This window comes from Halichoeres trimaculatus, unplaced genomic scaffold (assembly GCF_033239565.1).
Source record: "Halichoeres trimaculatus isolate MK-OKI-2021-1 unplaced genomic scaffold, fHalTri1.1 fHalTri1_scaffold_1, whole genome shotgun sequence".
NCBI lineage: Eukaryota > Metazoa > Chordata > Actinopteri > Labriformes > Labridae > Halichoeres > Halichoeres trimaculatus.
The window spans coordinates 841,227-854,371 of NW_027437179.1; the positions used below are offsets into that span (position 1 = coordinate 841,227).

Consider the following 13,145-nt stretch of genomic DNA (forward strand, 5'->3'; position numbering starts at 1 on the left):
TGACCTCTGAGCCCACCAGGGCTGTTGGCAGTGCTGAAGCCTGTCCTCATTGTGACTTTGTGAGGCTGCATGTTCCTCTTACACATCCTCCGCCCTCTCTGACTGATGCTGGGTTCTGGAGCTGTTTGCTCTGTCTTAGCATGAAGTCTTATCTGTTAGCCTGTGGGCTAAACTGAAGACAGGATGCTAAGCTGCATAAGCTGTTTTTCTCCTCTGCTTTCTCTCACTGTGTGGGCTTCTCCTTCAAGAGAAGTGTTAACCTTTTTATGCTGCATATTGGAATCTGCATGCTTAATGTGCATGAAGAACAGATGACACCAGAGGAGGGAGAAAACACAGAGGGGGGGGTGGGGGGGGGGGGGTGGAGGCAGCAGAATGCAGAGTGAGAGGATGAGCATGGAGATGAACAGCAGGCATGTTTTCATCATTCAGCTCGGGAAATGCTCTCAGAGCAGAAGATGACAGTTTCACAGGTCACTCTCTTCCTCATGGTGGCACAGCAGCCAGAGCACTGACACATGGTGAGCCTCTGTGAGTCTTTGAGTCTCCATGAGTGTGACAGCTGAGGGCCTAAGTCCTCAAATGTCACAGTCCATCCACTAGGAGGAACATTTCTTCAGACAAAGGTCCCAGAGCAGGGATCAGAGCATCTTCCTCCATCTAACAGACTGACCAAGTGATAGGGAAAAAGAAACTGTTCTTTACAGCATACTGACTCAGTTCAGTAGAGTGATTCATTCAAAAGAGTCATTCTCTGAACTGTTCGGTTCTTCTCTGCAGCTCTGCCTGTTCACAGCCAGACGTTTAGTTTGATCATACTGAGAACAGCCAGTGGTGAATGTTTAGTCATTAGTTGGGAGTTAAGTGGAATAAAAGTGGACCTGAGCAACACAAGGCTCCAAACCGACTCCACCAGTCAGTGCCAAGGGGCAACATCAGGTTGATATAAATGAAGCCTATACTAAAGTGCTAAAAGTAGCTGTTCGTCGAGGATCCACTTGAGTCTGGCTGCAGAAAGACCAGAAGTCACGTACACACCCAGCCATAAAACAGACTTTTACAGAGAACACTGACCTCACTGAGCTCATGTTCTACCTCTGCTGCCCCCCCAAACTATAACACCTGAGGTAGCCACCTGGTCACAAGGAACTTAAAGAGGGTGTATCATTGTGATTTTTTAGTCTTTGTTCTGTCCCTCTGATACCCCTGTAGTATCTATAAATGATAAACAGCTCATATAAACCTCTGTTTCTCTCTCTGCTGTTTAATAAACTCAATTTTTAGCCTCTGTCTGAAACACTTTGTATTAGCTTCTGTCTCTTTAAGACTCCCCGCTCCACAAACCTCATTCACTCTGATTGGACAGCCCTTTGGAGGCATGTCAGAGGCGGAGCTATGAGCAGACCTTGGTGTTTAAGACCGTCTCCTCAAACTTGTCATGAACAAGTTAGGAGATCACATTGTGATTATCTCAGCGCAGATCTGGTGAGGGTTTGGTGCAGGTTTTAATACACACTTTGTTTAAAGCTACGGTCAAAATGAGCTTCCAAATACTTACTGGAAACAGTGGCTCCACCCTCTTGTCCAAAAATGCTCACTTCTGGCTCCAATAACCCCTCTAACATCCCCAGGCTCCAGGGTTTAAAACATCCTCTCAGTGGCTTCTCCTGTTTTTCTCAGGCAGCTGAAACCTGAGTACAGATGAGTCAATCAAGCCAATCTGACTGAAGTCCTTTCCTTTGATCAGTGCTGGCTCCATGCACCTCTATGTCTCTGTCTTCTTCCATTTTTACCTTTTTCTTCAGCCTTCAGTAAAAGTTCCAAAAACTTTAACAACACTAAACTTACCAGCTCAGAAAACCTTACAGCCCTCACCTGTGTGTGTGTGTGTGTGTGTGTGTGTGTGTGTGTGTGTGTGTGTGTGTGTGTGTGTGTGAGCTTCCTGTCACAGAGGACGCTCTCTCCCACCACCCTGTCAAAATAAAAGCCCATTTTTCCTCCTCATGTATTTTAAATCAGTCTGTGGAGTTTTGAAGCTGCAGAGTTCCTCAGGTGACTCTCAGAGAACACAGAAAGTACATCAGAGGAGGCTCTAAGTGCTCTGCAGCTCCCTATCAGTCCAGACCTGTGTGTGTGTGCGCGCACATGTGTGCTGGGCAGAGACAGACTCAGGGATAGCGGGAGGACACAAACACAGAGTGACAGGTGGACTCTCTGCTTCGGCCTGGGTTGAAGCCTCATGTTTCTTTGTTTATAGTCTCTCACTTCCTGTCGGCTCAGAGAGAAGAGAAGTCAGAGGGGCTGAAGGTCAAAGGTCACTCCCACGGGACCCGAGCAGCTCTCACAGGTAGAAGTTTGTGTCTGCAGAGAGATGAAGTGACCTCCTCCACACACTCAGTCAAGATTATAAGAGACCTGGAAGTCTGTGAAATCTGTCTTAGACCTTCAGAGTAAAAATCAGTATTTCTCATGGAAACCATGGTGTGCACATCAGCGCAGAGAAAACTGAGCTGAAATGAGACCCTTAAGGAACTCCAGACAAGGGGAGGGCTGAGTCAGACTGGGGAACCAACAGGTCTGTAAAAACAGATTTATGATGCTGAGGTTTTGACCCAGAGAGGTTCAATCCCTCAGATCTGTCCCTCCACTGTTTTTCTATATATATTTTTTCTTTCTTTCTTTCTTTTCTTTTTGCTTTTGCTTTTTACTATTATTATTTGTTTTTTGTTGTCTGACTATTATTGTTAGTTTGTTTGTTTTTCATTTGTTTGGTTTTATTTAGTTTATTTTGGTTCATTTTTTAGTATTTTATTTGTGTTTCGGGTTTTTATTTTATTTTATTTTTTATTTTTTTCATTGTAGTTTGTTTTTGTTTGTTTTGTCTTCTTTATTTTTTGCTTTTTGTTCAGAAAGTCATTTTTGTTGTGACGGTGCTTTGTAACTGTGAGCAAGGAGGGAACACAGTGGATGTAAGATCCTCCAGTTAGTGTGTGTGCAGGAAGCTCAGGCTGCATCCGCCAGTAGTGGTATGGTTTGACTGTTTGAACTCTTCACCACAGGTTGGTTGTTTGTAATCCACAGCACAGACTGGCTGTCTGTGCTTTACAGTACAGATATATTGTCCATGTTTCACAGCACAGACTGTCATTCTTCCCTCCAAGCCTTTCTGAAATGTCCAAAATAGACTGTAGAATTAATGGACGTAGTCTCCTTGACATCACCCGTCTGTTTCTCAAATGGGAAATGGGCCAAATTGGCTATGGCCACCAGTGCTTGTCAGTTACGTGAGCAGAGCTGTGCCTCTGATTGGGTGAGCTTGCGACTTCTAACACTGAACTGCTGAGTTAGAAAAAAATCAGCCCCGTACAGTGTGCCGATAGTGAAATGAGGCACTCAGACAGGATACGTTTGAGGCTGTAAATAGGTTAATTTCTGCTGTGAAAACAGCTTTTTTTTGGCTTGGTGTGTTTGTGACTTCAGGTACTTCTGGAGCTAGCTGCAAGTGGACACTGGAGAAACAGCAGCTTTTTTTTTGGTGCTGCCCAAGTAGCTGCCTGTTGCAGCAGCTCTCTCGTTTTTGTCTGTTTCTTGTAATTTTTTTCGTCTCTTTTACGTAATCTTTGTATTTGGAGTGGATCATCACTTTGTATGGTTCACGGACACCAAACTTTTTGTGGCTTTGGCGGTATTTTTCACTACTTATCTCCTGTGTTTGGTTGGAGATCCTACATGTAACCATGGCTGCATTGTTTACATGTGAAATTAGCTGTTAGCAGCCTGTAGCATGTCAATGCTAACTAGTGTAGGGCTTGATGATTTCCCTCGAGCTGAGGAGGAGGAGGTGAGGACGACGTGCTGGTTCTCGGGTGTGAGCTGGGAGGTGACGACGTGGACCTGTCCTTCCATCCATCGTTGTTGGGAACGTGGGATCTAGCCCCGGGGGATGGACGAGCTAGCCGTGCTAACCCAGCGGCATCGTACTGTTCACGGACGTGGCTGACGGAGCTGACATCGACGCCAGCCCCACATTGGAGGAGCTTCGCCTGCAGTGAGCAGACAGGATCCAGGAGACAGAGACTGAACAGACTGCTGGGGAGGCTCAGTCCTGGACCCTGTGGAGGTGGAGACTGGCTGGGCTGGAGAGTGGTGGACGGGATGTCGTCATCTATTTTATTATGGACCTTTTTGCACTTTCTATACTCTTTCTTACTTTTGTTTTCTTAAATGCTGCGGTGACTCCTGAATTTCCCCTTGGGGATAAATAAAGTATTTTCTATTCTATTCTATTCTATTCTATTCTATTCTATTCTATTCTATTCAGCACTTCAGTATTGTCTAATATTCTTAGACCAGAGTTTACCGCTTGGTCTAAAATGAAGCTGAGTTGAACCACCCTTTTTATGCATTTATCAGTTCAAATTTATGCGGTTGAAAAACCACATCATCTGACCTGGCTCAAAGGAGTCTAAGTGTTTGATTTCCATCAGACAGTGAGCTGTGGCCCCTGTGTGGCCCCTGTGTGGCAGCGTGTGTGGCAGCTGTGTGGCAGTCCAATGAGGCTGTGATAAGCAACTTTAGGTCTGGACACCATGTTGGATTCCTGCAGTCGATCTAGCCACAGAGCCCTGACAGCACGCTGCTCTGACTCACAACGCTACCTTGTGAGTTTTGACACTCACAGCCATAACTCCAACAGATGCTGGGAAGAGGGAACGATGATTTAACTCTCTCTCTCTCTCTCTCTCTCTCTCTCTCTCTCTCTCTCTCTCTCTCTCTCTCTCATACACACACACACACACACACACACACACACACACACACACACGCACACATACACACACACACACACACACACACACACACACACGCACACACACACACACACACACACACACACACACACACACACACACACACGCACACACACACACACACACGCACACATACACACACACACACACACACACACACACACGCACACACACACGCACACATACACCGAGACGTGAGCATAGTTCAAGCTGAGAATGATTACCAGGATCAATATACAGTTGTAGCTAACGCTGATAAATCCTCCACAGCACTGTGCAGGCCCAGACCCAGGAGGCTTATGCTCCTCTGTCTTCTGCCAAACCAGTTCAGGAACTCTTTCAGAGCCAGTTTATAACTAGAAACCAGTTCTTTGTGTTCCAGCCACCAAAGAACTGACCCCAAAGCAGAACTGGTTCCAGAGAGGCGCCAACACCTTTCTGGGCTCAAAGACCCTTACATCAGGGGTCTTGAGGCAGACTTAGCAGGACCAGAACCACACCCCCTAAAACCTGTTTCAGGGCAGACTTTATGAACCTTCACACGGTCAGACATTGGTTGGTCCTTGGTTCTGATCTGGTGTATTGCCATTTGTGAATCCAACTCCATTTCCTCCCCGGTCTTCTGGTTTCTGTCTCTGAGCTTCATCCTAATCACTTTGAGACATCAACACCACAGACTGTCCAAAACATGGACGTAGTCTCCACCCGTCTGCTCCTGAAACAGTGAAATGAAGCCAATCCGTGGACACAGCCATATCGGATATGACTCCGGCTGTGAGTTTCCTTTCCAACAGCTACAGGGTGTCCGTTAGTCATGTGAGCTGAGCTGTGTCTCTGATTGGACAATCAAACGATCCTAATAACTTCTAAACCGCTATTTTACATTTTTTTTTACGAATGCTTCAGCACGATTATGAGAACAGGGCTCAGGATTTGAAGGCACTACACACAGTTAGCACAGCCACGCACACGATATGCTGTCAGATCCTGTGCTAAATGAAACACTCTTGTAAAAACCATACACACATGAATAAAAACCATATTATGTCACCATGTAAAACACACATATTTCATAAGGCTTTACTCTGATGAACCAGTCACAAACTGCTGTGTTTAACTTGAGACACTTTCAGCAATTCTACCTCTCAGTGCTTAGATTGCTGTAAGTGAAGTACACAGAGAAAATATACAATGTGGTAAATTCACCAAACACAACACAAGATCAGTGCTGCAGGCTCTTGAAAATGTGTTTTATGTCTCTTCATGAAACCAAAATCAGTCACCACAGACAATGACAACAAAGCCTATTCTCCTCCGGCTTGAGGTTTTCCTCCACCTCTAGCTCCTGCTGGTCCTCCACGGATTCCTCCTCTCACCCTCACTCCTCCTCTGACTCCTTCCATTTTGGTTGAAAGCAGGTGAACTCACCTGCTGCATTTTTATAGTGCTCAAACCTGATTGGTGTGTCTGCAATCAAGCAATCATGTGTTTACACATCTGATGTGTGTGTTTCATCAGCTGGCTCATAGGTGTGCTGATCTGTCAATCTGGGCTTTGGAATTGTAAGGATGTGTCATCATGATACACTTCAGTGTCTGATCTATACAAGTGTGTTTAGTGTTTCACAAATCACTGTGTGTACTGTTATGAAAACAGTGTGAGGCTGACTTTGTGTTTATAGTGGTGCTCCTTGGGTGTAAGGTGCTAGGGACTTTGTAGATCTCTTGTTTCTAGTGTTTATGCAATCATAAAACACTGTGAAATAATCCACCCTCTGTACAGTGTTTGCAGATGGAGAACTCGGTGTTTCATACCCAAACTGTTTTTGATCCAGGCTGTAAATATCTGTTGAAGCTATTGCAGTCTGTTTTTAGCCTAGTGTGTTTGTGGCTTGAACTTTTTCTGCAGCCAGACTCTGGAGGATCCTTGATGAACAGCAACTTTTAGCATTTCTGCATAGACCTAAATTTTCTAAACAAATATTATAACATGAAACCACACGGCATGATGGGATACAGACCACCAGCCAGGGCCCTGACCTGGACTCATTGTTAGACAACACCTGCAGCTGATGGTGAAGGGTAGACATCTGTATGTCTGGGGGCTGGGGTTAACGTGTGTGTGTGTGTGTGTGTGTGTGTGTGTGTGTGTGTGTGTGTGTGTGTGTGTGTGTGTGTGTGTGTGTGTGTGTGTGTGTGTGTGTGTGTGTGTGTGTGTGTGTGTGTGTCAGCCTGTCATATGACATTAATCTATGTGGACAGGTCAGTCTGACTGGTGCTGAGTTGTGCAGCAGCAGGCTGTTTCTCTTCCATGAGACATGACAATTTGGTAGACCGTCTGCGCAGAGATGGGTGTGACGGCGCGCCAGGGGGAGGTGTCAGCAGATTCATGTTGGCGCAGTGACAATTTCATGCCATAAAAAGTGCGCTGAAAGCTCGTCAGCTCCAACCTGGTCTATCCTCGGCGCAAAGCAGAGTGCACCCAGTGCAGCTGTAATTTGGTGACAGGTGCACATGTGCGCACATTTCATCAAAGCCTCAGAGGCAGGTTTCCAGAGTGTCAGGCACATTTTAATGCAGTAAACAATCACAGTAATCACTATTTAATGTAACTGTCTGAACCAGCATATACATTTATATCTATATTAACTGTCCCGTCACATCTGATGTCAGATTAAAGCCGTTTGTCATAATGGAAAGTTAACCTGACGGCAGCTGGAAGTTTGATGCACATCTTAAAATTAAACAATAAACAGCCTTAACGTCTGATACTGAGTATATATCTGGTTCTCTCATTTCATTTAATTCAAAGAAAAGAGGGAGAGAAAAGACAAAGAAAAAAGAGACAAAATAAATGTATGTCACTCAGGATTTACCCGTGATTTCCCATATTTCTCTGTTTTAGTCTTTATTTTTAACATGATCTAAAAAGATGGAGCACATTATTGTAAGGAGGATGAGGTGGAGACACTGGGAGAGTATACAGTATATCACCAAAGGCTCTGCTTGGTGATGACAAACCAGGAGTGCAGGTGGATCAAAAGTATTCTGAATGGGTAAGCCAGCTGTGTAACTGTCTCTTCATTTTGTTCTCCTATTAATAACGATCTGCCGTTTGAGCTTAGTGCAAATGGTTATAGATGGAAACTGAACCTGCAACTGCCGCAACAAAGACCCTCTCCTATGTACATGGGGTGCACACTCAAACTGATGAACCAATGGTGCCTCAGACTGTTACATTTATGGAGTCCAGGATTCATCCCGCTGATCAGGCTGCAAACCAAACAACCCAAAGCCCTAGACCCCCAGGGTTTAGGGACTTCTGGTCCTCAAAATCTCAGCAAAACCACTTGATTAAGTTTATTTCTCAGGCAGACATAGGCAAGACCACTGATCCCTATGAACCTGAGTCCTCCCAGGAGAGACCAACAGAAACCGATGCTAAACTTCTTGGTGTTGGAGGCCCATCCCCAGGGAGTTCCTGAGTCACCACGCTGGAAAAGTGTTTTTGACTGAGTCCAGTACTTGAAAACCTTGCCCACCAGAGTGAAGGCCTCTTCACATGCCAAGCTTCCCTCAGCACTCTGTGGCCTCGCCTCCTGGCATCCTGTGGATTCTCTCACACTCTGAAGGAAATATGCTGGTTGTGAAGTGTGGAGTGAGGCTGCTGTGATGGTTGAAGGAGGCTGCATCTGATGGGGAAGAGGAGGAGGAGGAGACCAAACACAGAGCCAGAAGAGACAGAGAGTAACAGGCTGTAACATCAGGGACAGAGGCGATGATGAGTATGTGATTGGACGCTGTCTTCCTGGAGCTGATGAGACTAGCCTGGATTAGTCTGTATTCCTACAGGATTGCGGAGCCTTAGTAATATCCCCTAATCTCTAATCCTGAGTCAGAAACCTGTATTCTGCATCAGGTTGAACAGCTTTAAGAAGGTGGAAGGGCTTTCAGTGGTGTTGGACTTTGTTAAAGTGCAGTTTCTCAGCTCAGAATGAGCACAGAACATCCATCAGCTGTTAATGATGGGAAGAGTTGGCCGCCGCAAACATTTATTTTCCCCAGACTCTGAACGCTCGTGAAGCAGCGCGATGAGGCGATACATCAGCAGCCGCCAAAGAAGCTAATTAAGGCGGGACGTCCATCAAGCTAATGTCTGTTTGTCTGTTCACTCTGATGTGGAGTCCTCAACGAGTCTCAGAGAGACTCAGTCAGACTCCCCTCTGCTCGGGGCTCACCAGTCCTGACAGGCTGCATGAAACATGCAGGAGGTCAAAGGTCAAACACAGTCAACATACCCTACGTCCTAAAAAATGAAATGTTGTTTTTTTCTGAATAAGTTTTGGTTCCACAGACTGTGTTTAAATCAGACACACAAACCCTTTAATGTGAACAACAGATATGAAGTCAGTATGAGTGAACTGTGTGACTTTAAAGCTACATGATTTGACTACAGTACAGAAACACAACAACACTATGTTGGATTAACTGAGCCCTCACTAAGTTACCTTAACATGACTGAGTTCAGCTGACTGAACTCTGAGAAACATGATCAATGTGGGAGCTCTGTGTTAATGCTACACTTTAGTTTTACTGTTGGAATCACAAAGTTCAATGAATACAATAAGTTTAGTTACCATGAATGCGGATGAAACAGTGGATATGAGACCTTACTGGACACACAGGCTGTCTGTGCTCCATTCAAAATGCTGCCCAAGGGTTGATCATTTAAAGTTACCTGGAAACAATTCAGATTAAATCCAAATGAAAAACCGAACAAACTCATAGATACATGGTCCATGCCACACTAAGCACAAAAAGTCGTTCTGAGATGTGTGGAGCACAAACAGCCAGTCAGTCCCATGTGTAGCACAGACAACGGGTACGTGTCACATGTAGCACAGACAACCAGTCCATGCCACATGTAGCAAAGACAGCCAGTCCATGCCATGTTGAGTACAGAGAGCCAGTTTGTACCACGTGGAGCACAGATAATTGGTTGATGCCATGTTAAAGCTATGGTCTACGATCTGAAACCCAGTTTGGCTGATGGGACACATTTGAAAAACAAAGCCTCACTCATCCCTCCCCTCTGTGTTCCAAGATCCCGCCCCCCAGCTCGTATGGCCCTTCTTCGCCTCCTAAAAACACGCCCCCTCCGACAGAGCAAGAAGCCGGCCGGCAGGAAATGTAACAAATAAACAGCCATCCTCCTTGAAACACACAGTGGGAGCTTTTTCAGTTGGACCGGCGCGATCAAAACCATGAATTAGCAATCCCAATGAAGCAGGTCTGGCGTTGCCACTGCCAGCTGATCAGAGCAGAGCTGACTGTGGGCGAGGCGTGTCTTCACCGGCTCAGTATACAGTGTTAAAGATGTGTGGCTAACTTATGCTAAAATCTATTGACAGAGCCGACCCGTTCCGACCGGCATTGTTCAGTCATTAGCCAGTATAGACACAGACTAACCAGAGTTATTCAGCTGACATCTCCCACTGTGGGAAACAAAGTTATTACCTGTTCAACAGAAACTCAAGTTTCTGTTGAGACAGCTGATCAGCTGTCTCGCTGTCTTCAGTCCCAAATCCCTCTGCAGCTTTTTCCACCGCTCGTACATTTCTCCAATATTCAGTCTCTATTGGCACCTGTATCGCTCATAATTCTTCCTTGCTTCAGCCTTTTCCTTCAAACTTTTTTGTTTTCTTCCCTTCCCTATGGAGGGTATCAGTAACAGCTGTCTGGTTTCGGTCATCTCTGGCTCCATGACGCTTCAGTAGCTGAGCAGCTAGCTGACGTGAGAGGGGTAGTGGGGACAGAGGAGGTGGGGCCATGGGCTTGACGGTGCAAAGTGCAAAGCGAGGGAGAAGGATTGGATGGACTCACGTACCAATCCGAACCACACATGCCATGCACAGTTTGGATTGGTCAACTAGTATGCAGCTTTGCAGCGGATATACTGAATAGATTTTTTTTTGTTCTTTTTGGTCCTTATATTGTGTAGATTTGACCATAGGACCATTACAGCTATATAAACGGTATTATTAAGATATACAAAGCTTTCAAATCGTAGACCATAGCTTTAAGCACAGAAAGCCGCTTTGTGTCACGTGGGGCACAGGCAGCTGGTATTCTGCTACATGTTCGCACATCAATCACTCTGAAAGGATTTGTTGATGCTGAATCCTGTAAGCTCTTACATTTAAACTCCAATGAAGCTGTAGCTCTCACATTGGAGGGATGGGCTTCAAACACCATGGTCTGCCCATAGCTCCACCCCTAACAGGCCTCCAAAGGGCAGCCCAATCAGAGTGAAGGTTTGTGGAGCCAGGAGCCTTAGGACACAGTCACACTGGCCAATCGTGCCGTGCCGCAGCACGCTTCAGCCGTAAAGCACGTTTGAAATGGCCAGTGGGACCGCAACTGTGCCGTGCTCAAGCATGATTCCCTTCCGTGCTTTGGCACGCTTCAAGAGAGGTGGGCTTCGGCACGGTTTACTTCATGCACGAACACAAGCACGCGGACAGCGCGTGCGATTCATCACGTATGATCGCCGCGAGCGCATCTCTCGACAATCATTTTAAACAAAGCGGGGTGTTAGAGGGCTGTGTCGGGCCACAACGACTTAATATAAGTCCAAAAGTCTCTATAGTTGTAGCAGTGCTCTCTGTGTCTCATTGTGCTGACTCTGATGAGATCGCACTTTATGTACACATGCGCTTCACGATGACGTAGGCGGGCTGTGGGCATGTGTGATACCTGCTAAGAGTCTGGTTCACATAGGGGTAGTGTGACCGCTGGTCGTACTCTACAGCTGGGGAGCAGCGCTGCGGGGGGCAATCGTGCTCAAGCACGGCACGGTTTGGATGGCCAGTGTGACCACGTCCTTAAAGAGACAGCAGCTAAAACAAAGAGTTTTAAACACAGGCTGAAATAAGGGTTTATATAACAGCAAAGAGTAAAAAAATAGAGAATATGTTGATCTGTAAGCCCTGTAAAGATGCTATGGGGGGCCCAGAGGGACAGAATAAAAATACAATACCCCTCTATATGGTAGAACATTGAACCACACTAAAGAAGTAGAGAAACAGTGGTTTGACCTCCCAGTTGTGATGTTTTCAAGAGCCGTAATGATAAACCAACCAGTCCATGGATGAAAGTTAGTTTCTCTATGTTTCGGTCCAGTTATAATCTGCTTAAATGTGCTGCAAAGAGCTCCTCATCACTTTCACTTTATGCATCTTTAGGCTGTGCTGAAACACTCGTATTTACCCCCTGAGCTGACCTGAGGGGCTCTCCGTGCCTGACATCAGAGCTGATCTCATTAGTGATTCTGGACCACTGAAGACCTCTGACTGGCCCTGGGCTCTTAAAGGCCAAACTGTGTGTGCCAAGTCCTCACGCTGCTGTTTAACGAGAACTGGTGCGGGTGAAATGTCAATGAGGTGTGTGTGTGTGTGTGTGTGTGTGTGTGTGTGTGTGTGTGTGTGTGTGTGTGTGTGTGTGTGTGTGTGTGTGTGTGTGTGTGTGTGTATGTATGAGGGTCAGGGAGGACTCTATAAGATGTTTGATTAAAATGACCGCCAACACAGAAATAAGTGAAGCCTCGTTATTAAATGTGAGTAATTTCCCTTCAGGTGTCAAAGACTGAGGGACTAATCAACATTTTTATTTATCTGAAGTGGGCTGAAGTATTTTTATACATTGGTGTCAAAATCATAGACCGTATAAAAAATGGACGTAGTCTCGCCGACGTCACCCGTCTGTTTCTGGAACGGAAAATGAAGCACATCGGCTACAGCGGCCATATTGGTAGTGGCAAGGGCTTTGCCTACAGCCATAGGGCGTTGGCCGTCACGTGACCCTCAGCTGTGCCTCTTATTGGGGGAGCTCGCGATCTTAATAACCTCTGAACAGCCGCGTTACAAAAAGTTCACCCCCCGTACAGTGGGAGCTGGTAGTAAAATTATTGACTCAGACAGGAGACGTTTTTTGAACCAGGCTGTAAATAGGTTAATTTCTGCTTTGAAAACAGATTTTTTTTGGCTTGGTGTGTTTGTGACTTCCAGTACTTCTGGAGCCAGCCTCAAGCCAACACTGGAGAAACAGCAGATTTTAGCACTTCAGCATTGTCTCATATTCCCAGACCGGAGGTTGCTGCTTGGTCAAAATACAAATGTTTTCTGAGTGTATTTTATCGCCATATTCTTTTTTACACAGTGATTCCCAACCTGTGGGCCACGGGCCCCCCGTGGGCTACAAATCAAGCGAGCTGCCAAATCATTTCCAAAAGAGCATGATTTTTGTGTGTGTGGTGTATTTATTTAAGAATAAAAAT

General features: G+C 45.8%; 1 protein-coding gene across 2 annotated transcripts in view; it reads left to right on the top strand.

The window, feature by feature from the left end:
• Positions 1-13,145, top strand: part of grm7 (glutamate metabotropic receptor 7) — a 378,422-nt gene that overhangs the window by 171,050 nt on the left and 194,227 nt on the right. The gene's annotated exons all lie outside the window — the stretch shown is intronic.